This window comes from Agelaius phoeniceus, chromosome Z (genome assembly GCF_051311805.1).
Source record: "Agelaius phoeniceus isolate bAgePho1 chromosome Z, bAgePho1.hap1, whole genome shotgun sequence".
Lineage (NCBI taxonomy): Eukaryota > Metazoa > Chordata > Aves > Passeriformes > Icteridae > Agelaius > Agelaius phoeniceus.
Window position 1 is genome coordinate 22279720 of NC_135303.1, and position 27581 is coordinate 22307300.

Sequence of the window (27581 nt, forward strand, 5' to 3'; positions counted from 1 at the left end):
TAAAACAAAAATTTAAAAAGGGAAGAAGTTAGGTCTTTTGCTCATGAATTTACAGTCCATAAATTTTGCCCTTTTTTAGTTACTCAAAGGTATTTCTCTTTTTTCTTCTGATGATATTATATAAATTGCTTTTTACCTCTGGTGCATCCCCTAAGCCAGTTTTTAGTTCTCTCATATTTTACAAAGTTTTATCCCGAGGGTCTCTGGCTGTACACTGTTGTGCCTTGTTCAAGGAGAAAAATGAGTTTGGCTGTATCAGGCGATGAGGTTTGGTAAGGGCGGCAGCGAGGAAGGGCAAGGGCTGCTCTCGGTGAGGCAGTGCCGAACCTGGACGCTGGATGTCACTGCAGGACCGGGGACGCGGCGGAGCGGAGCCAGCACGGAGCATCGTCCCCAGGGTTCCCCCGCCTCCGCAGCGAGACGCAGCCGGAACGGGGTCTGAGATGCTGGCGCTGCCTGCAAGTAACGGGGAGGTGCAATGTGTCTTTCTCTCTTGGAACTGATGAATTCCAGGACGTGGAACATGCAACAAAACCAACCTCGCTGTAGAAAGAATCTTTGCGATTACAATTGTAAGATACTGGGTTTTTAGGTCCCGAAGCCTTTTACAGAGCTTGCTCAGGTAAAGTCAAAACTACAGATTATGGGATGCTCATGTGATTATTTACTATTGTGTTTAATACAGTCAAATAGAAGACCTGGGGCTTTGCTAATTTTTAAATTTAATATCCTTTTTTTTCCCCAAAAAAGTAAAACAAGCTGATCTCAGGCTATTTACTTGTTTCATATTTTTATGTATATTCTCTTCCTTTCACTTCCTATGCCTTCGCATACCTTTCCTCAATATACATCCCATCATCAAAACTCACTTTCATTCATTTTTTATGCAAATTTTCAGTGTTTTTGTAAAAAATCCTCTTCACTTTCTTCCCAACTCTGCTTTTTTTCCCCCTCTATGTTTTGTTTCTACACACGACCTTTACACTTTGGTTTCTTTCAGTCATATTCTCTTTACTGTCATGCTCCTCTTCACTCCGTTATGTTAAACATTTTCTTCTGCCCACCTTTTCTACATAGTTCTTCCAACTGCTATCGCCCTTTCTCTTCCTCCCACTTTGCTTTTCCTTTCCTGTGGTGCTCCTGTTATATGTTCCCTTTGAATGTCATCTTTTCTCATTATTTTTTCCTTATCTGTTTTGTTATTTTCTTCTTCTATCCCAGTCAGCTGAATTCTCTCCATTCTTACTATGTATTTCTGAAAAAACACAAATTTTGACTCTTTAATTTTTCTTGTCAGTTCAGGGACTAGGGGTAAAGGACAAACAATGACAGACCACTTCCTGGCCAACATTTCTGCCACTGCAGTCAGATTTGACTTTGTCTGCAGAGTTTTGGTTTCTAGTAAAATAATGTCTTACAACTTACAAGATTGTGAATTCAGTCTTCCTGGCTTATTATCTTGCTTTATAAGTCAATTCCATTTTTCTCTCAAAAACGTAATTATTCTTAATTGATAACCATGGACTCTGTATAGGAACATACATTATGTATGCACAAGTATTTAATCCACTTTAAGTGGTTGAAACTGAAAAATCTGTAGACATTAGAGAGAACATATGAAACACAGATAGGTGATAAGCACAGACACACCCAGTTATAAGTGGAAAAATACTTATTTAAAATGTTTCATCCACTCATCCAGAACTGACTGCTGAATTCTGAGCTTTATTTAAGACATGTAAAATATCTTCAAAAAACCTAAGCTTTGAAGCATGAAATGTCAAACTCAAATGGAAATTAACTATGTGAGTAAATAAAACCTTGACTTTACAGACTCTTACATATACAAAGAACTTTTCCCTTGCTAACATCTTTTTGTGGTGGGAGGACTAAATAATTTTCTTTCAAGCTGATTAACCATTGTTATAAACACTAGTCTAAATTAATAAAAATTATTTTTAACATCTATCCAGCAAGGTTATTACTGATTCTTTTCTAAACTGATAGAGATTTTACTGTTTCTTATCACATCTGATTCAAGCCTTAATAATTGCACATTGTTTCTAACTGCAGCAAATAATTTGGCCAAATTCCCCTACAACCTATGCTATCTTCTGTTCAGGGTATAATTGCTACAATACCACTAATATTTGCTTATTTATAACTTTGCATAATATTTGGTATAATAATTTATATTTCTTGATATTAAATATTATTCATATTTTATGACTATGGGCTCTTAAATGAAATTTTAATTTTAGCTATCTTTTCCTTTATTAATTGGGATTGCTGATTAGCCTCTAGCACAAGGCATGGGTTTTGCCTAACCTCCAGACAAATGATCAGACAATGAAAGATAATGTATACAAATAATTCAGCTGTGCTCTTAGAGTGAATGAGTGAGTTGCAACACATAATGATAGAGCTCCATTCCCGTCCTGTTTGAAGACTTAATGGGTGCCATACCTCTTGATAAAAAGCACTGCAGCTATTCAGCTACTTGTTATTCATGTAAATGTTTTTATTTCAAAGGAGGAGTGGTTTTGGCATTGCCAGAGTGGGTCAGAAGAGCCTTTGTTATAGTGGAGATACTGGACCAGCCAGAAACTAGAATCAGCTGTATCAGGGTACAAACTGCAGTAGCAAATAAAATGCCTTCTCAGGCCAAAATAGTGTCAAACTTCTGACCTGAAACCCAAAGTTTTTTCTCCATCCAGCACTCTTTCCCTTGATGTTTATTGCAGTAGCTCTTGATATTTTTATAAACCATTTAAATGTCAACTTTTATAAACCACTGAAATAATAACTTTTTGAATTCTGGTAACATATTGTGTCACTATTCAAGCAGCTGGAGCTTCTGGGTGGGTTATTCTTGGAGTTCAGTGATACAGCTGTGACAGGCAGTCTACCACTGAACTGTGGTTTTGGGCACTGTAGCAACAACCATGGCAAATAGTACATGTGTTCAGCTGGATTAAAAATTACATTGAGGTTCCATATTTTAATCTGCTTCCTATTAGTGCAGTGTTATTGCCCAAAGTCCCAAAAAATCACCAATGAAGTAAGTCTATCTTAATTAATATTGCAGGTAGACCACCTGTAAATTTGGATTGCACTGGAAGCATAGTATTTGATGTACTAGATCATAAAATGCTATGAGACTCTACAGGGGATGGTGTATTTCCAGTTGCTGATCTCTCTCTTTGCTCAGTAAGCTGCTAGCCACATAAATTAAGGGAAATAAACTCTACTTTCCCTGAAGTTGTTTAGATTATGTTTGTTGTTGCTAAAGCAATATGGTGTGGTTTGGTGGGACTCAACAGAGAAACCAGTTCAGGCATGGCAAGATAGAAGCTGACCCTTAGCTCAGGACATATTGCTGTGCAACTACAAGGTAAATTCAGAAACGAGGTTAAAAGAATATGCCAATACCACCCTAGCTGATAATCATCCCCTTTTCAAATAATTCCTCCTCTTATCCATTCTCTCCTTTTTCTTCTCCCTTCCTCTCTCATTCTTGCTCCAGGTCCCCACCCCAGCCTGCAGCTGGTAATAGTTTACGGGGCACATAGCTGTGTTAATGCATTGTTAAGGCTGTTTCAGCTGCTGGGTCTCTGAGAGGTCAGTGTCAGGACTATTTTACTGTGAACCCTTGATATGCAGGGTAAAGCTGGGGACAGGTAGAGCTTCCCCCCCTCTCACACTGCAGGGAGCTGAGCTGCTGCAGGCACCCCCTCCCACAGTGTTGCACCGCTGGCAGTGTGGGCAATAAAAAATAATATGTTTCCGATCAAAAGTAATTAGGGCTTGTAGAAGCATGTGTATTAATGGACTAGACATCACATCACAGACATTGCCTGATATCTCTTAATTCAGCTTGGTAAAGCTGCAGGTGTTAAAAAGCTGGTGAACCTGAATGCTGCAATACAGGTGAGTCACAAAAACAATTCTGCAGCTCATAAAGTAAAAGTGAAAATAGGAGAAAATGATTAAAAATACAAAATGTTAGTATAATTGAACTTCTACACTGCTGTCTGCTGGGTTTCTAGAACAGCAGAGAGTATTACATGTAAGGCAACATCTGGATTTGAAAAGGCAAAATTGCAATGTCACTTCTCAGTTTAAGAAAATGTATATTTTCTCATAGAATTTTTTTTTTAAATATGTCTTATACAGACAATGAGAAAGAATGAATGCAGTTTAGATATCAAATACCAAAGGAAAAATCCACTTTGTATTTGTAGTATTTCTAGCACAGAGTGGGGAAAAGGCTACCCAAAACACAGAATTTTTCTTTCTTTCTTTTTCTGGTTCATTTTAAGATGCATGTTGAGTGGTCAATTTTTGCACTCGGTTGCAAGGTTAATCATAGGCCAAGCATATTTATGGTTTTATAATAGCAGCTTTATTTACTGGCTCTGTCTAAATTTTTAAAGATCTGTTTATTTCATAATACATAATTAATGCAAATTACTTCTCATTGGTTATTTATTAATTTGGAATGCATCAGAGCCAGTGTAACATTTATGTAGTGTTCAGTGTATACATGCATATCTTGGCAGCTAGGGATGCAATAAATACTCAGAATTAAGTAAAAAGATCCCTGAAAATCTTCTACTGGGTGTGTTTTAGATTGTCATATAAATTAAAATTTCTCTTTCAGGAATGGAAATTGGAATATAGCTCAGACACAGTCACACATTTAAAAAATTTACATTTATCTTTTTTTCCTAACTTCATGTTCATTTATTGAAGACGCTTTAATTTATCACTTAAGTGTCCCAGCTGTACATACGATCTGCACATGAGAAATTAAAGGTGTAATTGCCTTTTATATGAACCTATGTAATCCTTCCCTGTCTTCAAAATACATGTGAGATATAAGTTAAATTTAGCAGCAAAAGTCCAATGCTGACCTAGACCCTTTGAGAAAAAAGCAAATTCTGAGAGATAAGGCTGTCAGTGCCCTCTGAACCCAGCAGACATTGGCTCAAATGCTATGTAATCAAAATATAATTTTCTTTTAGGGGTGGATAAACACAATATGGAAATTTGCTGTACAGAATGAGCATCCTCTGTACTAGGAAATCTCAGTCAGAAAGCATTTGGTTACTGGAAACCTGCAACGCATACATGCCAAAACAAGGTTACTGGGGATTTTTAAGTCTTAGAAATCTCATCAAAAATTAACAAGGGAAGAGTCTTTTTTTTAGTATATTTTGGTACCATTAAGGCTAGAAATGATAGTAAATTCTGGTGCTTTCTATAAGACTGTATTTGGAGACAGGAAAGGGGGGATTGGGCAGAAAACAGCCTGCTAGTTTTTCTCACTGTTGATTGAATTGTTAGCACAGAAAGAAAGGAAGAGAAATATATATACCTCAGGAGTACATATTTGACAGGTTACAGTAAAAATTGATGCTTTATCCATTCAAGTTGTAGTGTTGGTGCTCAACCTAGATTTCTGTGAACACACACATTTCTTACATCTTTATTTTAAAGGAAAGCATGAAACAAATCTGTAAAAAGTCATGCATTACATTTGCCGTGGGTCAAATATCTGCTGCAGGTAAATGTGAAAATGATTTTCATTCAGAAGCCTTTTTAGTTACTTGGCTATTTACTCATGCCTTTGTATGATTGATAGGTGCAAACTTGACTCATAACTGTACAATTACATTTTTGCAAAGCTGTCTTCTGTCTCTCCCTCTTCTGTGGTTTAGAAGTTATTGATTGATGTTATTGTTAGTTACAGTTCATAAATACAGGTTTTTTATTCTGCTTTAGAAGGTTTATATCAGAGCAGTGACAAAATACTTCCTTACACTCTTAGGCTCATTCTAGTGGTTTTTCTTCTATCCCCAGCAATCTTCCACATCTTTTCCTTGTCAATTCCTCTTTTTCTATTGCTTCTATTGCATGAATGTAACCTCATACTAGAGCTCTTTTGAACAGTATGTGGTCCCTCCCTTGCCTATTATCTCTATACCAGTGATGAAACTGGAGGGGATGAGTATGAGTAGCTTAAACAGAGAAGGATAGCAAAGCACCATAGCATTTTTTAAGACTGGAAGTTTAGATGGAAAAAAATAGGCCAAGTGATGGTCATAACGAACCTTTTATATTTTTAAAGAGAAATATAAGCCAGCAGCAACTAGAAAGGTAATGCAGGAGGGAGATGATGAGGAATAAAACTGATTAAGGCCTGAATAAACTAAAATAAGAGTTCCTCTTGCCTAAAAAGACTCATCCTTCCAAACCATCCCAGTCCATCAGCAGAGAAGACAGAAGTACAGATAACCTCGGTAATAACATCTGTTCAGGATAGATGTCAAAGAATATTAACTGGAAGAGCTGTGAATGCTAAAATAGCTGAGTTCTGCTGGAGATATGCCAACAAATGATAATGTGGCAGTCTTTTCAAGAATTAATATTCTTCAGGCACTAAGCTGTCCTTGTCTTTTATCAGGTCTGGTGTCTAAGATGCTGTATCTCCCAAGACAAGACTGCATCAAGCAGATAGTGTGTGTGTGGCCAGAGAGGTCAAATAATCACTTTCTATGCCTTCTCATCAGCTTGCTTTCAGCCCTTGAATCTGCCAATTAACTAACTTTGCATCTCAGAAATTACCATTTTTATGTTAATTTACTCAGTTAAACAGGCAATTTTTAACACAATTTGAGCACAGTGTTTTGGTTACACTCTAGAATGAAGACATGGATGCAATGTATTTTCTAATCATGAGTAGAGAAAATGGGTGATGTTTTACTTTTTTAGTATCCTGAAATTTTTGCTGGAATAATTTTGAACTGCTACTAGAATTTGCTTCCTCAGGAACTCACACAGTTGTGCTAACAAAGCTATTGTGGTCTCAGGCAATGTTAGGAAAGTTTTGGAAAATTATTCTGGATACAAATAAAGTGTTAGGGGTGGAACTACATTTTAAGCATAAAAATAGGAATTGTATGCCTGACTTCTGATTCACTCTCTTGGTTTAAAAAAAATTTAAAACATTAGATGAAAAGTTATCAAGCCTAGAATGCTGTAGAAAGGTGAATGTGTACTGACAAGAGTTAAACAGACACCATAATTCCTGTCCTGTGGAAATTAAAAATAGTACCATTCAGAACTGCAACAAAAATGACATTTTGAAATTTTCCATGTAATGAAAATTCTGACATTTTGCTTAGAGAAGGTCAGAGTGACATTTCATTGTGAAATACTGAGAGCGTTTCTGGGGCTTCTTGGGTCATCTCTAATCGTCTGCCAGGTAGAAACCTGAGGATTTGGGGGTCCTTTTTCATGCAATGTTCCTGGAGCGCTGGGGGGCAAACAGCTTGTGGTCATGGTTTCTGCAACAGCCTGCCTAATGGGTGACCACTAGACCAGATGAATGGGGTGGCAGAGTGCCAGGCAGAGCATTCTGACTTTTATTAAGATTTAACAATAATCAAAATGTTCTCACCCAACATTCTAGTAAATTAAGAGTTTAGAAAATCAGACCAAAAACCTGGAACTAACTGCTTATGTTTGCAAGGTGCTTTGTACTCTCTGAGGTAACTATCCTCTAAACCACCTTAAGTATCTTTTTCTTTCTCATTTCCTCAACATTGCAAACTTATCAAAAACATGACTGCCTTATCAGCACAGGGAAGTATGGGCTTTATATTTTAATTATTTTATTTTAAGCTTTGGGATGACTTTACATTCTGTGGCTAAATTCAGTTCTCTTGGGTCATCTGGGGTTATTGTCAGATAACATTTTAGGGGTTTTGATTAGTTGGTTGGTTGACTGGTTGGCTGGTTGATTTTTTGGGGTTTTTGTTTCATTGTTTGTTTTGTTTTTCTTTTTCATTTTTGGCCAGGTGTGTCAGTATATGTGGGGTAATTCCAGAGGTTTAAGAGCCTCTCTGTCCATCTGCTTTCTTTGAAGCTGTGCAGTTTGAATTAGTTCTGCCATCTGGATAGGAATAAGATTGTCTGATGAAATAGAACAATTTTGTGAAAACTCTGATTAATGCATTATATGAATGGGAGACAGAGTTGTCAATGAAAATCCAGTTGCACCCTTTGATCACAGAAATCCTTCCTCAGCTAGAGCAACTAAACCTTTTTCCCATGCATAAAATGGAAGTTATAAGGGTACAAACACTGCAACTACTGTACTACAATCATCTATACTGGATCTGTACAACCAACACTCAGAAGCAATGTCAGAGTTCCATGCTCCAATGTGGGAAGGTGCTCCATCCTCTCCATCTCCTCTGATGTCAAATCCATAATGCTGATATACAGTAAGATTCAGCAGTGATATAAGGCAGAATAACTCTGCCTTTCCTTTTCTGGAGCCTTCTCCTGCCTTTTTGTAAGTTGAGGTGGGGAAGACTAGCAGAATATCCATATTCAGCCCTCATCAGGGAACTTCATGCCTACATTTTTTATGCTGTGTTCTTACCCTTCCTTCCTGCCAGGTAAGGAAACATGAATATATAGGACATACTTGACACCAAGAATTCTTGATCCCAAGAATAATTATTTTTCCTAATGCAGAAATATGCCTAACATTTTCAAGAACATTTTCAAGTTACATTTTAGCCCATGAGTGAAGGTGAAATGTATGGAAATAAATACTGTTCTTGGTTCAGCCCTTTAGCAGTCCACAAGACTGATTTTAGTGTACCTGATTCAAAGTATTATACAACAGTTAAGCTCTACCTGGAGAACCAGATATCTTTGTGAAAAAAATGGATGCTTATGTCCATTCTCCAACCTGCAAAATTTGTGTGGGTGAAATAAATACTAATATATGTCTTCTGAATTATTTTGCTAAACAATATGTAGTCTAATACTGTCTATTTTCATTGTCTTATTTAACAGTTTCAAAATTCTTTGTTAACATATACAACACATACTATAAAAATTAGATTTATTGATGCAGAGAATATGGTCAGTGGTTTAGCTTAATTACTCTTGTTTGAATCTCATAATCTCTACTGGGCAAGGTTAACAAAATGACCAAAATTATGTCATTTAGGTATTTCTTTTGCTTCTAAAGACATGTAACTCAATGGAGGTCTACAGTAATTTTGCAGATTGATAATTTGCTGTTTACCAAGAATAAACTTCAGGAGATTATGGATCAAAGGAGGACAGAAATTTTAAGGAATTGCAAAAAGTTATGTAATAAAAAAAAAATTGCTTTCTGATCATAAACAATCATCCTTGCTTAAATTAATTGAAGACCAAGAATTGAAAATAAATCTTGGAATAAAAGTAAGATAGAGATAACTAAAATATTAAGAGTGGAAAAGAGAGGTGCCAACTTCCATCACCTTCAATTATGTCAAAGTAGTTATTTGTAATGGTCTTTTATATTCTCACAATGAAATAAATAAATAAATCCCAGGGGACCTCAGCTCATTACCAAAAACCAAAATGATTTTGCATGTATTTGTGCATTACTTTCTACTTCAGAGAAATGTAGGAGTGCTTCTGGAGATGTATACATCAAATACATCAAATTTTTTTCTGCTAGCCCCCCTAAAAATGCACCCAGCTTTTTTGGAATGAAAAATTACTCAAGCAAACAGGTGGGAAAACCTGTTGCCTTTTTCAGAGGAGCATCATTGATTAGTGTAAGGTATTTCTGAAGTAAGGTGATCATGTACAAATGGTACTTCATCATGTCTTTGGTCTGGCTATTCAAATAGAATAAGGTGAAACAAGAAAAGAAAACAGTTTCAGTATGAGAAATGACTTGTGGAACTGCATGCATGCATTCCCTTGTGCTTCCCAGGGAAATGGTGAGAATTTGCCTTAGTTAGCTTAAAGACCTCTGTGCAGGCTGCTTTGATAGCACTGCTGACTTCAGTGAGTTGGATCCAAAGAACCCTCAGCTCCTGTTCAACTTCCTTCAGCTACACAGACCTGTTGGGTAGTTCTGGTGGAGCACATTTGCTCTATGAGACATGCTAAAGCTATTTAGAAGTACAAGGGAAATTACAGCTGGTGACTAGGAGAGTTTTGAAGGAAGAAGTGTATGTTATTCAGATATATAATTACTTCTGCTATTCCTGCATGGTGGGTGACTTTCTGACCAGGAATTGAAACAGTTGCTCCCATTCCACTGAGAGCAGGAGAAGCACAGATTTGTGTACCCAGTCTGCTTGCAGGATACTTTCAGAACTGGCTGGCTTTGAGCTGACTATCTGCCCCAAGAGTCCTGAAAGCTGGAAGCTGTAGTCTGCTTTCCACTTAGAAATTCAGTAAATCCTTCATCACCCTTTAGTCAAGGAACATTGCTATGTTTCACAGCATTCAAAAAAAAAATTTAATGCCTTTAAAACTTAGTAATTTCATTAGCTCATTTAGTCTCCGATTTCATGACAGTGTTTGTGGGAGAAGGGAGAATGGAACGCTGCAATTTCTCCCTGCAATTGTCATAATGTAAAGGTAGTACAGAATAGGTTAATAATTTCAAAATTTAAGTAGGGTAAATTCTGCAATTTCTGGTTAATGGCTTTGAATGTGTGATACAATAGATAGTGAATCATGGAGGTGTGTGCAGTGCGGTCAGATGACTACCCAAAACCAGATACTCTTGGCATCCATTATGGTACCTTGACGAAAAACCCAACAACAACAAAAAAACAAACAAGCAAACCCAAAAAACCAAAACAACAACAAGAACAAAGAATGAAAGAATGGGTAGATGTGTAACAGAACCCCTTTGACTCGTAAGAACACCTTAAAGGGATTAGGAGTTAAAAATACAGAGGATATTAGCCTCAAATTTATTTTCCTCCAAGTGTTCCCTGAAAATAATGGTTTTATTTTACTCTTTTCAAAGAAATAAGAATATAAAGAGGATATTGCCAAAGATATTTGAAGTTAGTCTGACCTTCTGGTAAAGAAGTTTCTTATTTGAGAACTGACTGGCTTCAACTGAAGTGACCAGGGAGAGTAATCTGAAACAGCTTGTATATGTTGCAGCTGCTAATATGCAGTAGCTGTTACAAAAATTTTTCTTCTTGGCAAAAAACAACAAAAGAACTGTTCACTGGGACAGTAATGAAAACTAGAGCTGCCATTTTTGCCATGATTATTACTATGGCAAGAGTTAATGTGAATATCTTTAGTGCAGTGACATCACTAGTGATGCAGAGGCTGCAAGCCTTTGAATATATCTCTAGCCAGCCTAGAAAGGGTCAGATTTAGAAATAAGAACTTCACATAAATTCACAGAATATGCATAGTAGGAAGCAAACTTAGTAGGAATATAAAAAATGTGGAAGAGGAAAAACTTTCCAAGAACTTCAAATTTCTGTCATTCAAACTTTTTGACCACACTCTGATTGGGCAGTGGATGTCTGAAGGAAAAGGTTTGCTTTCATAGAGGAACTTGTTTCTTGCAGAGAATAGATTACATGATTCCTGGAATATTTGAATTATGGCATTTCAGCATCAGAAAAAGTATCTGAAATTCTTTTTAACATAAGAAAGATTTATCCAGAAAAGCATGAAATTTAAAATGGTAAATCCTGTCTTTTTGTTTCCAAGATATGAATGTTCATGAAAAGCTTGTATTATATATTTATGAGTAGAGAATTCATAGATGAGCTGCCTAGCAGTTCACTTTACAGACACACATTGTTGACTTCATGAACTAATAGAAAGAAAACTATTTCTGCATACCTAGCCTGCAGTGGTTAGATTTACTAAACAATGATGTATACAGTCCCATATATAAACCAGTCAAGAGATACTCTCTATAAGCTTAAGTGCCTCACATAATTTATTTTTTCCCCCAACCAAAGTCTAGTAACTTCAGCTTGCATGATTACTGAGCTTTGTATTCTAGTTCTTGCCATCAATTCATTCTAAAACTCATAAAATGCGAAGAACTGGTGTGTATTTTTCTTTCCCATTCTTTAGTGAATTAATTATTCCTTACATTAGAAGATACAATCTCTGCAAAGATATTCTTCATTGCACTGAATGAAGTAAATACTGGAGTATATGATTTGATTTATCATACATCTCTGTCTGAAAAAGCAAAAACATCCACTCTGCATTTTAGGACCAGACCACCAGTTAGAATAATGAGCATAGCTCTTGTGATTTCACATGGTTTCAAATAACACCATTAGTACACAAGAAACTGGTTTTGTTGCAAATCGTTCTACCATCCTGATATAAAACAGTAGCTGCAGAGAGTAATGTGTTGATAAAGAGACAAAGGAAAGGCCTCTAAGTTTGCATGGTTACCTTAGGAACTAGCAAACACATCTGCACACCCATATTTTTTTTGAGTAAGTATGAATTTTCACTTTAATTGGTGTTATTATTTGTAGAAAAATGTTGTGTTAATGGAGGAAGGGAAAAAGATGTGATACATAGTTTCAGAAGGAGATAAGTATATTGATAAAAGAAGGCATAGGAGGGCAGAAGCATAATTAAGCTGGACTGACTGTGGAGGTCATGGTAGAATAACAAGTATCAAAGGATGTAAAAGCAGAGAAGCGTTGGCATGGAGACTGGTAGGCACTTTAGTATTAAATATAACACGTTTCAGATAGAAACATGGAATAGAGCCTGATCATAAATACTGCTGGATTTTCAGTAATTCATATTACCAAAACCTAAATGAAAACCTTGGTCTTTTGCTGTACTGAATCAATATTTTGTTTCAAGTAGGGAAAAGTTTTTATATCTTCATAGGTTTTGATGCTTGTAGTTAAGTTCTGTTACATCTTGTATGTCACAGAACATTGATTTTCATCAGGTTATTCTTACTGGTGTCCCTTACAGTCTTTTAAAAAGGAGAGTCCTCTTTTCTATTGAACCATCATAGTTGTGATTTTGTTATTATGTTGTCAACATTGTGACAAGTTAGAAGATTCTGTGGTTTGTCCTCCAACTGGGAAAGTATTTCAGAGATCTCTGAAGACCAGGTGTTATGACCTACCCCAGAAGGCAAGGGTAACCCAGGTTCTTGTTAACAGATCCCTTGGGGTAGGTTAGAGCAAAACAAAATGGATGGGTGTTTGTAAATATATTTATATAGGGTTTATTTTAGAACAATACGGCTGCAATGGCAAGTAAGTATGTAGCCATTTTTTTACTATTATCTATAGTAATATAGCAGTATGAAAGCACAAAAATATTACAGAAAGGAAGGAACAAAGAAACAAAGGAAGGAGTAAAAACATATCATCACCCACAGAACTTGCAACAAGAGTTTGTTGTTGCAATTTAGTTGTGCATTGGCTGTAGTGATGCTCTTGATTCATTGGGGGTGGTGGAGGAAGTCACACAGTGACAAAAAACACAAAGTCCATTGAGGTTTTTTATGCTTAGACTAGGTGAAAACACCCGGGTACCACACCTGGAGTGAAAAGTTTTACGCTGAATGATATAATACTGGATGAAGAGACATTTCAGGAGTCTGACACCTTCTGATACATTACAGCTGACTACTACATCAGTGCAGTTGAGTCAATTATAGCCTATTATGGGTCCATAATAGGGGAGTTATCACAGCTGAGTTCACCTGAGTAAAGACAAGGAGACAGTACTCTGCCTCACAGAGTTTGCCTCTTTTCTTATCTTACTCAACACCCAGTTTGTCCCCTGAGCTGGTGCATGTTCTCTCCCTCTACACCTGGGTTACTGTGCATGAGGGCATCCTGCCCCCTAATTGTTCCAGTCATCCCAGTCTCTCCCACATCCTTTTCCTTAGGCCTGGGATAATTGGGAAATAGTACCACCTTGATTTCATCTCAAGTCTCTCACTAGGGAACAGCTATATAAAAAACCTGCTTTTGCCTATACAAAGTTTTTGTTGTTTCTTAATTGTATCTTGAAAATAGCTCTTTACAGCTTGGTTGGCATTGAAAGCTTTGTTTTATTAAAGACATACATGAAAGAATAGAGATTTGTTTGTCCGTCAATAACCATAAAATAGATTTTGGCAAATTGACCACATCTCTCTTTCACCTGGTATCAGTTTTCAATGGTCTTTACAAAATTACTGATCATATGGTTGAGAGACAATACTTGTGATATGTTCTCTTCAACAAATTATTTTATTTCAATAAGGTAATTCATTATTAAGTACAAATTTATATAAAAAGTATAGCAATTTTTAAAAATATAAATAAAAATAATGAATTAGTAATTAATGACTGCCAAGTCATTAATTATACCCAAGTCAAGCTTAGGGCTCCATTTTAAGTGAGTACATGCTCTAGCTGCCAGATGTCTGCTAAGTATTGTTAAAAGTAAAAGTCACTACAAAACCAGTAGTCTAACCTAGGCTGATTCAGAATTCCCTGTGGGCATTTGCAATACTTAATGTGAATTTGTGTGTGTGTGAGTTAGACTGCATCTGACCTGCATTCTTCATAGATGAAATGAAATGCATAGGTACTGTATGTTTAGCATTGGCAACAGAAGAATCCCTCAGAGTTAACACCTTAGAACCATAGTGCTGACAATGAAACAAGGAGGTTCTGTAAGATTATAAATTGCTGTTTTCACATTTCTATGTTCCACTTACAAAAGCCTGTATCTTTCATAATTTTATTTTCCTTGGGCATGTACATGTGTTTGTGCACATGTGCATGCATGGAAAATTGGTGCCATTCAACCAAAGTTGTACATTCAACCCACTAGTTGTACTGGGTTTGCAGGGCAAGGTTTTGTAGCTGTGGGGTTACCAGGATGGCTTCCATGAGAAGGTATTGGAAGCATCCTTCACATCTAACAGAGACAAGGCCAGCAAGCTCCAAGACAGACCTGGCCAAGGCCAAGCCCAAATCCATCAATGATGGTGGTATAATCTCTGAGATATTATATATCAGAAGCAGGAAAAAAAATGCCACAACTGGAGCAGGCCTGTTGGCAGGATTTGTGACTCTGGGGGGAACCATGCTGGAGAAACAAGTTCCTGACAGACTGCACCCCATTGAAGAGGTCTGTGCTAGAGCAATCTGTTCCTTCAGGACTGTACCATGTGGGAGGGAACTAGTCTGGATCAGCTCTCCCACAACTACAGTCTGTGGGAGAGATTCATATTGGAACAGTTTGCGGAGGATTGTACCCTGCTCTCCTATGGGAGTGACTCCATCCTAAAGCAGGGCAAAAGAGTGAGAAATCATCCCCATGAGGAGGAGAGAACAACAGAAAAAACTTGTGATGGACAGACCACAACACCCATTCTCCGTTCCACTATGCCACTCAAGGATGAGAAGGGACAGACTGAGGAGTGAAGTTGAGCCTAGGAGGAAGGGAGGGGTGGGGGAAGGTGTTCTAAGATTTGTGTTTATTTCTCATTATCCTGCTCTACTTGATCAGTAATACATTAAATTAATTTCTCAAAGTCAAGTCTGCTTTACCCATGATGGTAACTAGTGAGTAATTCCTCCTTGCCTTTGTCCTGACCTTTTGAGTCTGTTATACTTTCTCTCTGCTGTCCTATTGAGAAGGGAAATGATGGACACCTGGAGTCTGCCCAGGGTCAACCCATCACACTAGCATCAGGTCATTTCGCTCTGTTTGTCTCTGAAAGGCAGCCACTTCATTTCACACTTAGAAATTTTTAATATGGCCTTCTGCTTCCAAACTGAGCTGTGATGTCTCTAGGTCCTCTTTTTGTTCCTAATTTCTCCTTTCTAGTTTTTGCTTGGCCTGGCCAAGTTTATTTAAACTTATAACTTCTGTGATAAAAAGATTAAAATACATTTAATTCCAATCTGATCCAATCGACTTTTCCAATTTCCAATTTCATGTAGTTTTTTTGCTTTCCTCCTTCAATGTGCAGATGTTATTTTTCTTATTTTATCCTGTGTGAAAATGGCATTTTAAGCTCTAGAGTACTTAAGTAGGGGGCTTATGCAGTGTGGACATCTAAAAGGGGATGATGTAATAGAAGAATTTTAACATTTATTTCCCCCCTCTCTCCAGATATTCTTCCCTCGCTTTTAAAAGATAACTCTGCAATGCTAAACCAACTTGTAACTATAAAATCTGACAGAGAGGGTTATATGTTATATGTACACGTGTATTTTATCTAAACAGACAGTTAGGTATCTATCTATCTATCTATCTATCTATCTATCTATTTAGATATATTGTAAAGATGTTTCAGTCCTTTTTCTTTTTTTTTTTTTTTTTTACATTCATCACCGTGAGTTACTTGGGATTATTCAGGTTGGAAAGGATCTTAAGGTGTTATTAGTTCAACCTCATGTTTAAAAAAGCTCCCCCTTGGGCCTTTTCTGAAGATGGCTGTGATGTTTCCCCATTTCCCATTGCCAGGGATCTTCCATGATCACCATCGTCTTTCAGAGATGGTGGAGGATGACCCTGCAAGAAAATCAGCCCCTTTCTGCTTTTTCTTGAATGCTGTTTGTCTAGACTCGTGGACTTTTATGGATAAAGTTGTCTTTGGCAATCACTGGCTTGATGCTTGTCCCCTGGTTTTAGTCTTTCCCCGTGAATCTTGCCCCTAAGCATGGAGACTTGGGAGAAGTTGATGGGGATATCTGTGGCAAAGAAGGTATGGAGTAACTCATCCTCATCCGTGTCTGCTCTTGGAAATAACCCACATTCTTCAACAATGTCTCTATTTTTTCTTTGTTCAGACCTTTATGGTTGATGTAAAACAAAAGCTCATTTTACTTTTGAAATGTCCAATTAAGCTAGAGTTTTCCCTGTAGCATCCTAATGCCATGCTCAGGCAATGCTTCCAAATTTTTGCTATAGGCTGTCCCTGCATCATTCTACCACCCTTGCTCTATCATGAGTTATCTGCCAAGGCAGACTGGTCTCCTTATTTTCCTACCTTTTCACAGAGTATTAGGTTAGATTTTTCTTGCATTTGAAGGCTGCCATCCTTAAAGCTCTACAGTTTCCCTGAGCTGCTCTTTCATGTTCCCAGGACCGACACATCCAATAGGAGTGCTGACATTTCTGACACTCACAATGGGATTTGTGGTGTAACTTATACAGCAACTGGCTTTTTCCTAGTTTACAGCTGATTTCTTATATTATTTGTTATGTGAATTTCAGGTTTTAAAACTTGATAATCACTTAACATCATCTGAACCTGAATATTCCCTGACTGAGAAGGCACTGAAGCTATGAGCAAATAAAGCCTGTCTCTGCTGCCTAATTCCAATCAGAATTGCGGCACTGTTCCATAGAATCTCTGCTGGATGAACCAGAACTGGCATATCCATTGATTTCTACCAGCTGTTTTCTGCCAATTCCAGTTCCTGACAGGTAGCAAGCTGTGTAGCTGGCAGCAAAGAATCGCAAACAGTTCAAACATGCCCCAGGGAGGGCAAGTGCTTACCCAAAGCCCATCAAGGAATTGCTATTATGCTTCACAAGATACATATACATTCACCACATCTGTCTCCTTTATTTGTACTCAGAACTGACAAAGGACTGAGATAAACATGTGCCTGTTTAATACTGTACAAGAACAAGATGTTTGTAAGAGGAAAACATTGTAGATATTTTGGTGAATAACTTCCTAATGAAACATCTTTTGTATAGTCTGTGAAATGTTTTTGTAGCTAATCCATACTTTAATAGACCAAGTTATCTATTCAAATACCAAGCTAGCTTATTCAAATACTTTAAATCTAAATTTGTTCATTTTCATCTGCTGCTCTGACAATCTCATAACATAGCACAAGCAGCCTTCATCTAGGGACCTGCTGCCTTCTTCATTTCTTTTTTGACTTTTCTGAGAGCTCTCTTCACAATGAACCAACCATAGGATGCTGTAAAATGCTTTCTGAAATATTAATGGTTTTGCAGCAAGTCACCATGGCTTGACAAGCCCCCTTTCTTCACATGAACTAGCAACTAACCATGTGCAGGCTTCTAGTTCATTTTAAATACAAGATTTGCCTTTGGTTTTGCTTCTGTAATGAGTCAAAGCATTCTGTTATTAGTTGATGCAGGTCAGATGATGAATAAATTTTTAAGGCATGGAAACACATTTGTTTGCGATTCCCTGTTCTTCTCCATGTTATTTTAGATAAAAGTGGGGCAATAAAATGGAAGGAAGTTTGGTGCCCATAGATTCTTTGGAAGTGAACAGGACATGAAGGATTTAATATTTTAAAAAGTAAGCTTTATTAGGTAAAGCAAAGATATGTTATGGTGGAAATATTAATATGTCTCTGTGGGAGACCATATTTTGGTAATAGTGTTATAGGTCTCAAAACCTCTCCAGCGATTGTGTTTTTAAGATTTTGAATGGGTGAACAGCCACTAGTATAAATTCCCATATCACCTCCAACCAAAATTACAGTATGAATTCAGGTATCTGAAGTAGAAATGTTCAGGTGCCTTCTATCTAGTAGATAATACTGAATGTAGCAGGTATTACAGTATTATGCAGAAGAGAGAAATTTGTGAAGCTGTCTCTTGCCTTCCTTTAGGACCTGTTCACATTCAGAGCCCCAGAATTTGTATGTATTGTGCAGGGGTTTTTGTGGTATTGTTGTTTGGTTTTGGGTTTTTTTGCTTTGTTTTATTTTGTAGGGTTTTGCTTTGTTTTGTTTTGTGGGGTTTTTTTTTGTTGTTTTTTTGTGGAATTTTTTGGGAGGACAGTTTGTGGGTTTGTGGGGATTTTTTTGTATTTTTGGTGGGGCGAGTTTGTTAGTTGTTTTTTGTTTGAGGGGTAGGTTTTTTGTTTTTGTTTTTGGGTATTTTTTCCTCCTTGAGGGCTACGGAGAGTACAGATGCTCACTTTGTAACTGATTTGGAGTGACAGGGGTTTAGTGTAGCCCTGCAGTTACTGACCTGAAGCATTCATGATTCTGTGCCTTAAGCAAGAAGGAATAAATTATTCTACTACCTTTCACTGTCATTTTAAATCTGTAAGGGAGCCGTACAGTATAAAAACTTTAAGACTGAGATTCTATTGTTAACATATGATTTCTCTAAGTCAGCTGTCAAAGATGGAAACATTTGCCCAGTGTACATGTTGTTAACTATTTTTCAATCAGAAACCAATAAAACATTTTATAAAGGGATTCTAAAGTGTACCTGTTAATTACAGTCATCATATAGTCTTTCAAATGCTAATGGTCTGATTCAAATTTCACTTTGTTTAGTTGTGTTAGAAGTTATGATTAAAGAATGGTATAGCTTTATAGTTGTTTTACTGCCATCTGTGTGCACTAGGCAATAACTCTGTACAGATGGTTGTAATTCAGAGACAGGTTGCCACATGCAAAAAAAGTATGTTTCAGTTATTTTAATAAGATTTATTGCAGCAGTCAGAGTTAAATGCTTGAGCCTTAATGATAATTGCCACTAATCCTTCAAGAAAAATTATCAGAGTTCAGTAAACCACAAGAAGCAGATTTAGCTATAAGCTTCAAAAACCTCTCACTGCAAAGGTATGGTTCCTTTTCCATTTTGTGTTTTCTCCCCCTCCCCTTTCTTTCTTAAACATTTATTTCTATACCTTTTGTCTTGAAGCATTTGGTATAAAAAGACAAGAGATTTTTTTCGCTCATCTTTTGTTTTGTTTTCCATGTATGGATGCTTATTTATATCAAAACATCAGGAGAATCATAAATTAATTTAATTAAGTGGTAACAAATCTGATGGTAAAGGCAGGTACCTCACAAAATTCTCAGTTCCTTTACATTAGAGACTGGGCCACATTCAAACCCTAAACATTTATTTCTGTGTCTGTGATGGCAGCAGTGATTTGTATTCTCCATTTGGGCTGGCATCTTACATCTCTATTTGGCTTCTATAATCAACAGAAGTAGCTTCCAAAACAATACTCCAGGCCAAGACTAAGAGAACCTTTGTAGTATCCTAAGAATTTTCAGGTTTATACTCTTCGTGAACTGAGACGAAAAATGTCTTGTGTGTGTGTCTTACAAAAGTATAGCTGGAATATCAGTTTGTGCCTAAGAGTTTTATTTAGCCTTAACACTACAATACCACAAGGGATTAAATTCTTCCTCTTGAGTTTTAGCTTAGTTTATTCTTTACTTTCTATTGGACAGGGAGATTTTCAGCTAAATGCATGTAGATGTCAACATACAGAAATATGTGTGTGCGCATATGTGCAAGGGTGCAAAGGTGCAAGTATGTGGGTACGTGTATACAGAATGTGTATTTATTATAAATCACCTTAATTACAGATGGAATTACATAACCATTTGCTTTTAGATATTACTCTTGAGCTTTTTTTTCAATATAGTTCTTCAATTTTAATTTAGACAGGTCCCTTATTTTGTGGCTGGGACAAGTTCTGGCATACAACTGATAGGGAGTATGTGAGAGCCAGATGAGGTCTGGAGTCCAGGAAAGCTATATGAATTTCTTTTTATGTGCCTGTCACAATACAGTCTTGACTTGTGATGTTACAAAAATATGGAATTATAGTGCATATATGTATAATAAAAAGATATATACTAGACAACTATCTTGAATATTTCAGAAGGAATTGTGATCATTGTGGTTTGTTTTTTCTGCTTGCTGTTGTTGTTGCGCTTGTTCCATAAACTGCTTTCACCAGCTATACCTTGAATTACTATAAGCATTCATGGAGAAATCACAGCTATGATGGCCCTACTATTTACTAGGGGCCATTATAGTGGTAATATTGAGTGATTCAGTATCAATTTGTTTTGCAAAATAGTGGTTTTGCTAGCATCTAAACTCTAATATAATGAAAATTATGGGAGTAGTGTGTAAAGCAAGGTTTTCCTTTTCTTTCTTGTGTTTGACCTCTTTTTTTGTACGACTCTCTTGCTTTTTAGATGAATTTCAGGACTAGAAACATTTAAAAAAGGGGGAAAAAAAAGGGCAGCAAAAAATGACCTTTTCTCTCATCTTTTTGTATCTTGTGAAATATAGTCTTGCAGTGCCCCAAGGTGGGAAAGGTTGTCACTTTTTGTCTGTCCGCATTATTGTTCTCTGCCACCATGAAGTTGTATTTAAGGGGAAGGGTGCTAAATTCTATTTTCACTCAAGGCTGTGATGAAATGCACTACCTCAGTTTCTGGATTTTTGACTCTTTGTTGGTTTAAAAACTCCAGTTTCTAGAGAAAAAAATTGCAATACTGCTATACAATTAAAAAAAGTGTACAGGTATCTTTGTTTCTATAATAGGTTTTCTGAAATCCTCAGTTAGATTGTGAGTAGTAAACATTTTAGGATTCTCTTTCAGACTGAGAGTATTGAAAACGAAACCTCCTCATGAAGGTTACTGAAACCACGTAGACAATAGCTTCCTAGCATTTTAATACATACACTTTTTTTGTTAAAAATTATCCCCGGGGGGAGGACAGGGTTGAAAAACTGAAGGTTGTTAAGGAGAGAGAAAAATGGGTTGTTTTTAGAATTGTTTTCTTTTAAAGACCAACTCTGCACCTGGGAGATATTAGAAAATACTCAGTGAGAAAACTCAGTACTTGTGTTTGCTTTGGTTCGTTTTCTGTCTACTGAAAAAGAAAAGGAATTTTCTCAGAGTAGATAAGAGGATGTTGTTAAAGACTTAAATGCCTTTCCTACAGACTGGGGCCTCATTGTAGGTGGGGAAGGGAGATAAGAGTGTCCTGAGATTGTGGAACGCGGCCTGGTGAAGATTTTTGCATGCTCCAGGCTCTTGGATATACAGGGCTCTGGCCTTGTCCTTTTTGTCCCTGGCTAAAATGAATTTAGCTGTGCATGTGTCTCCACTTGTTTTTTTGGAATCCTCCAGCCAGTGAGATGGAATAAATCTACTCTTTGCTCTTCAGCCATGGGTTGTGGTCATCTTTGTGTATCCTGAAAATACTTGTTTCACACAATCCCAGGAATAAAAACTTAATGAAGTTCCTTGTGGCACCTGTGACTAGTTAAATAAAAAGCAGCATTAGCATAATGTTAAAATACTCTCTGAAGACTCTAGAAGCTTACCTGAAGAAGCTGGCAACTGAAGCAGGTAAAGACCAGCAGACTGCAGATCAGTCTTAGAGATACTTCATGGTATTTGCCACCTGCCAGCAACAACCAAAGACTATTCCTGTTGTTATTGAGAAGTTTCGCTTTTCAGTCTGGAGAAGTAAGGAGGAGCATGGAGTGGAAGAAGAGATGAAAACTGAGAATACCTCCAGGATTGCCAAATGCATAAGTATGAGAGCATTTTTATGGCTATTTTGGACCACTGAGCTATGTGAAGAAGCTGGAGAAAGCCAAATAAATGGCCTTGAGCTCCATAAGTAATAGATGCTGTTTCATGCTGCTTCCCTGGACTCTGCTCAGCTGGCTGCAGATCAGCAGCTCTGCTGGTAACAGCACAGCACTGTAGGATACTTTGCAGCAGGGTTGGCTGCACCATTAGGAGACAGCAGACCTAGTATTAGAAAGGTGCAGAAAGTTGAATGTCTGACTAGAACTGGCAACTTCCAGCCATACTGGAAAATAAGCTTAAAGTCATATTGTAACCAGCAGTATTTCAGCAGTTCTAAATGATCATGCAGGGGCTCAAGAGAATAACTGCATCCCTTTCTGTCCTAGCCTTACCTGCTGTGTGTCTGTCTCTATGTACAATAATCTATAAATATGTGTGAGCATCTGTTACTATATTCCTTCCCATCTTCCCTCCACAAGCCAAGATTTCCATAGTCTGCTGCCACGGCACTTGTATATGACATTTTGAATGCATGAAGTGCAAAAGCATGACATTTTGAATTAGAAATTAATTTAACAAACGTGTCTGTTGGAAAAACGTTTAGATCCTCAAAATTTGTCAAATGATATTTTAAAAGTTAAAAAGAAATTTCACAAAATGAGCTGAGGAAAGTTAAATGCAAAAGTTAAGGGGGAAAAATGTTCAACACTTGAGAGGCATTATGAGCCTAACAGAGAGGACATGAATATGATGAATGAGGCAAGTTACTGCAAGTGCTGCTGTTTCATTTCTGTTCATCCTTTCATGTTTAAACTTCTTTGGAGCAAAGAACTCACAGTATGGAGTCTCCAATGGTGACTCAGTCTCATGTGCAAAATTGAATGCAGTAGACCCTGCACACTAATGCAGTGTAAGCAGTAATTATTTACCATTTCTTAATCACTGAACCCAGTTAAAAAATAAGCTAGTTGAGAACAGGCAAAGTTGTCAAATTATGTTACTATGTAGATGCAAATAATTTCCAAATTCAATTGGCTTGCAACACAAATTGATGCAAACTAGTACATGTATTTAGTTATAGCACATCACATAGAAGCTTCAGTCTAGTGATGTTGGATATTAGATTAGACTGCTCTAGATAGATTAAAAACTGAAACATCCCTACATACTATTTTAAGTGTTAATTTTTTGCACTTTTTGAAAATGAAATTTTGGAAGGGACTAAATTGTATGAATGAGTTCAAAGCTCCAAAATGGGTGCTTCTCTTGTTTTCAGATTCATAAAAATTGAGGCTAATATTGTGCTAAGGTCCAATTAAGATCATCAAACTTCCTGCTGCTTGCAGGACTGGGGCCAAATGATGGCTCCAGATAAGGAAAATAGATGAAGAACTTACATGCTATGTGGTACTGGAGGTTTTCCTTCGCATGTTAAAAATAGACAGTATTTCTCTACTTGGTACTGTGGATGTGACTCACTCTAATAAGCTTCCTTACTACCCTGGAAGAGCAGTGAATGGACAAGATTTGGTATCTTCATACTGAAAACACAGGGAAGCAGTTCTCTGAGAGTCACAAAGCACTTGTCTTTCTATAAGAGGAGGAGATGAGGAAGATTAAGTTCTATTTTGTAGTTACAGTCTTTTTTATTTTTGCAAGTTCAGATTTTACAATACCTTTTAGAATAAACAGTTTAGATGGGATCATTTGGATTTCACATTGGACGATTTCTTCAGTGGAGGTCTTCTGGGCTTCTGCATATTGCTCTGCTTTGCTAGGAATTGTTCTGTCACACCATGATCTGACATTTGATGCATGTGTAATATCAGCATTCCTCATTATTTCACAATGTACAGTGGAGTAATATGTTAATGTTTATTAATTCAAAATCCTATTTGCTATGAGCAGTAATAACACTTAGCAACAGTCATTTTCCACTTCATTTGATACCCTACTAATTTTAACTGCATGAGACTATTTGTGAGTCTGATAGCTACACTTTATATCTTCTTCGTAGTTATTTTAATTTTTTTCGTTGGTTGGTTGTTTAGTTTTTGCGGGGGGGGTTGTGTGGTTTTTTTTGTTTGTTTTTTTGTTTATGGGTTTGGATGGGTTGTGGGGGGTTTTTTTGTTGGTTTTCTTGTTTAGTTTTTGGGTTTTTTTGTGGTTTTTCTTTGTATGTTTGTGTTTGGGTGGAGGTTTTTTGTTTGTTTGGGTTTTTGTTTGTTTTATATTTTTGGATCTTGGTTTTTTGTTTTTGGTGGGTTTGGGTTTTTTGATTGAAGCACTGATGGGATCATATAAAATTTCAATATCTGACCTCTTTGAGGTCCCTTAATCTTAGTCCAAACATTTGCTTTGTCTCTGTACAAAATCTATGGACTTCACAAATTGTACATCTTCTGTGCTGGAGTTCTGCTAGAGCTTTTTAAATTTCATTTGACATCCAGACTTCCTCCTAATTTCCTTAGAAATTAGAATTCCAGAGTGGCTGAGATTAGAAGGGACCACTTGAGGTCATGTGGTCAAAGTCCCCTGCTCAAGGAAGCCATTTTGAGATTATTGCTCAGGACTGGGTTCAGGTGGCTTTTGAATTGTTCCAAGAGTAGACCTTTCATAAGCTCTCCAAGCAACCTGTGACAGCGTTTGGTAACTAAGAATAAGAAAGTGTGTAGTGACAACCATCTGGATCTCATGTGGTGCTTCAGTGTTTGCCTCTGGGCCTTTCTCTGAGTACCACTTAGCAGAGCCTGGCTATTTCTGTGTCACACCCTCTCTTCAGGTATTAGTACTCATGATTAAAATTCCTCTGAACCTTCTAACAGTCACAGTTTTCTCAACCTTTCCTCACAGGAGAAATCCATCTCCTTCCTCATCTCAGTGGATATTTGTTCGACTTTTTTGAAAACTACCATTTCTTTACCATACTGGGAACCCCAGAGCTGGACCCAGCACTCTTGTCCAGCCACCAGTGTACCCTTAATGTCTCTCTGTACCTACTTTCACTACCCTTCTTTTGTAGTTTATGTTGTTTCTGCTGTTTTTAAACTATTTTCTGTTATTTTTCAGCAAATCGTACCATGAGATGGGAAAAGAGTCCAGAAGTCTTCTAGAGCCTGTGATGTTTTTCCTAGCACTTGACATACAAGAAGCAGAAGAAAGGTCAAGACAACCTATAGAGAGACAAAGGAATGCTTTGATTATTGGATGAGCAAGAGATTTCAAATACATGAGAGGCTGAGAAAATATAAATGTCAATGCAAATTGCAAAATGTATACATGAATTAGCAAATTTTTCTTTTTGTCTTTGGCTGAGCACACTCTTTTAATCTCTACTCCTCTACCCATCCTTATCCCTTTGTTGTCAAGTAAAATGTATATTTTTACCACAATTAGGCACTTCTGAAGCATTTTAAAAGGTATTTCAAGGTATCTAGTGGTTTTTGTTTCACCAACAACTTCACTAGAGGATCTGTTCCCTTTTAAAAACTGGGTTTCAGAGACAAAGGGAAACTCCATGTTGCCCAAAGGTAAAACAGTAAGCCTATGATAAAGAGTTGCAAATAACCATACAGCTCTGAATTCTGATGAGCCAAGAAGTTACATAATTCTTTTCCACTAAACATACTCAAAGTAAGCATCCAGATGTCTTTCTTTAAGAAAAAAGTACTTAAGCAAGGTCATATGGAGGTCAAAAAGCAAGCTTGTTTAGTGTGGAAACTGGAGCAGTCTGCTCTGCATGTTCAGAATATATAAACATTCCAGAAAGTGGCAAATTCATACAGCCTCTCTGTGTAACAGCTACCTAGAGTGCCATGCTTTTTCCTGCTTTCATTCTTTTTTTTTTTTTGTATTCACAACCAGGCTCAAGATCAAATTTAATGTGTTAATGTTAAAAATTTTATCTAAATAGATAAAAATACGAAGGCCTTTTTATTCCTAAGGATGACGTCAGTGACAATTTGCTATAGATTTTTGTCAGTCTTGGAGGAGTTCTGATTTTTCCTTGGGGATTCCATTTGTAAATCCACCTACCGCTGCCATTGTGATCAAATAAATTATCAAAATAATGTGATCATTATTTGGGTACAGTAATTTTCTCCATAGGATACTCACCCCCCTCATTTCTGTTCACACTTTCTTCCACTTCATCAAGTCTATCCTTTTACTGACCTTTTCATGTAATGAAATCCTCCAGTTATTCTTCCGGCTATTAAGTGTATTTTTTAAAAGTTTCTGCACAGTATTCCTCAGACCTACCTATCAGATGTCCTTGCTTACCTTCTATTTCTAGTTTCCCTTAATGTTTTCAGTTATTCTTTGGGTCCTTTGAAGTTTCTTTGGGTCTTGTGTCTCTCCCACTCGCCCTCCCCCCCACCCCCCAAAGTATTCCATGGTTCTGTAAGACAAAGCCTCCCTTTTTCAGAAAACACAAACCCCTTTCAATACAAGTTTTATCAGTCAATTTTTCTTTGCCACACAACTGTATCAAACAGTAAATGAGAAAGGTATCCAGGCAAGAGAACCAAACAATATGTAGGTGAGATAACAGGAAACATGAATGGTTCCAATATATTGCATAAGTTTGGAGTTGTAAAGTCTTTTCTTCTTGCCTGGTTCCACCTTTTTTTTCATCTGGGAGACATAAAATTGGATTACAAATTCTTCTTGGCAGAGGGGGTATCTTTTATTTGTGCTTTAATGCACCTAGCACAGTATGTAAAGAACCATATCATTAAACATATAAAATTTCTTTTTTATTTTAAATAAACTTTGAAAAGAATAATGAATAACATCAAATTGTATTTTAGCTTCCAGTTTTCAACTGGCAGTGAAATCCCATCTATTAACTTTGCTTTCCTTACCTTTAGACTTATCTATAAATGTCATTGTGTTGTAGCAATTGCCATTGGTTTTCGACTTTACAGAAATCTTTTCTGTAGTAGATAGACCTTAGTAGATTGTTGTTACAATACAAAACACGTGTAACAAATTTTGTTTATAGCAAAAAGAAACTGAAATGCTAAAAAATGAAAATGACTTTTCATCCCTTCACATTCACTCAATCCATGCCCTTTATTCTCAAGAAGGCTGTGTAGAGAAGTGTTGAAGAGCAACTTGTTTCAGGACTGCCCTACTGTCAGTAAGATCTGCAGTTGAAGATAATGGGACATGATAATTTCTGCCACAAAGGAGCACTTAGACATTGTGTAATTGGGTGCACAGCAAGTCTGACTGAGCTCTCCTCACCCATAGAGTGGGGAGAACAGGTGCGTGGGAGGACTCTGACCAGGGGTGGCAATGGTCATTTGCTTTCTGTAATCCTTTGATTTTCTCTACTTTCTTATCTTTACTCCTTGCTCTCTTTCTTAAGAGTAAATAAAAGTGAATTATCATTTTGCTTACCAACATTTGG

At 37.0% G+C, this 27581-nt stretch overlaps 1 long non-coding RNA gene across 1 annotated transcript; it reads left to right on the forward strand.

Annotated features, from left to right (window-relative positions):
* Positions 1-129: 129 nt before the first annotated feature.
* LOC143692157 (uncharacterized) lies at positions 130-27576 on the forward strand. Its single transcript, XR_013180010.1, has 2 exons — positions 130-622; positions 25235-27576. It is a non-coding gene; the product is annotated as an uncharacterized LOC143692157 (long non-coding RNA).
* Positions 27577-27581: the final 5 nt, after the last annotated feature.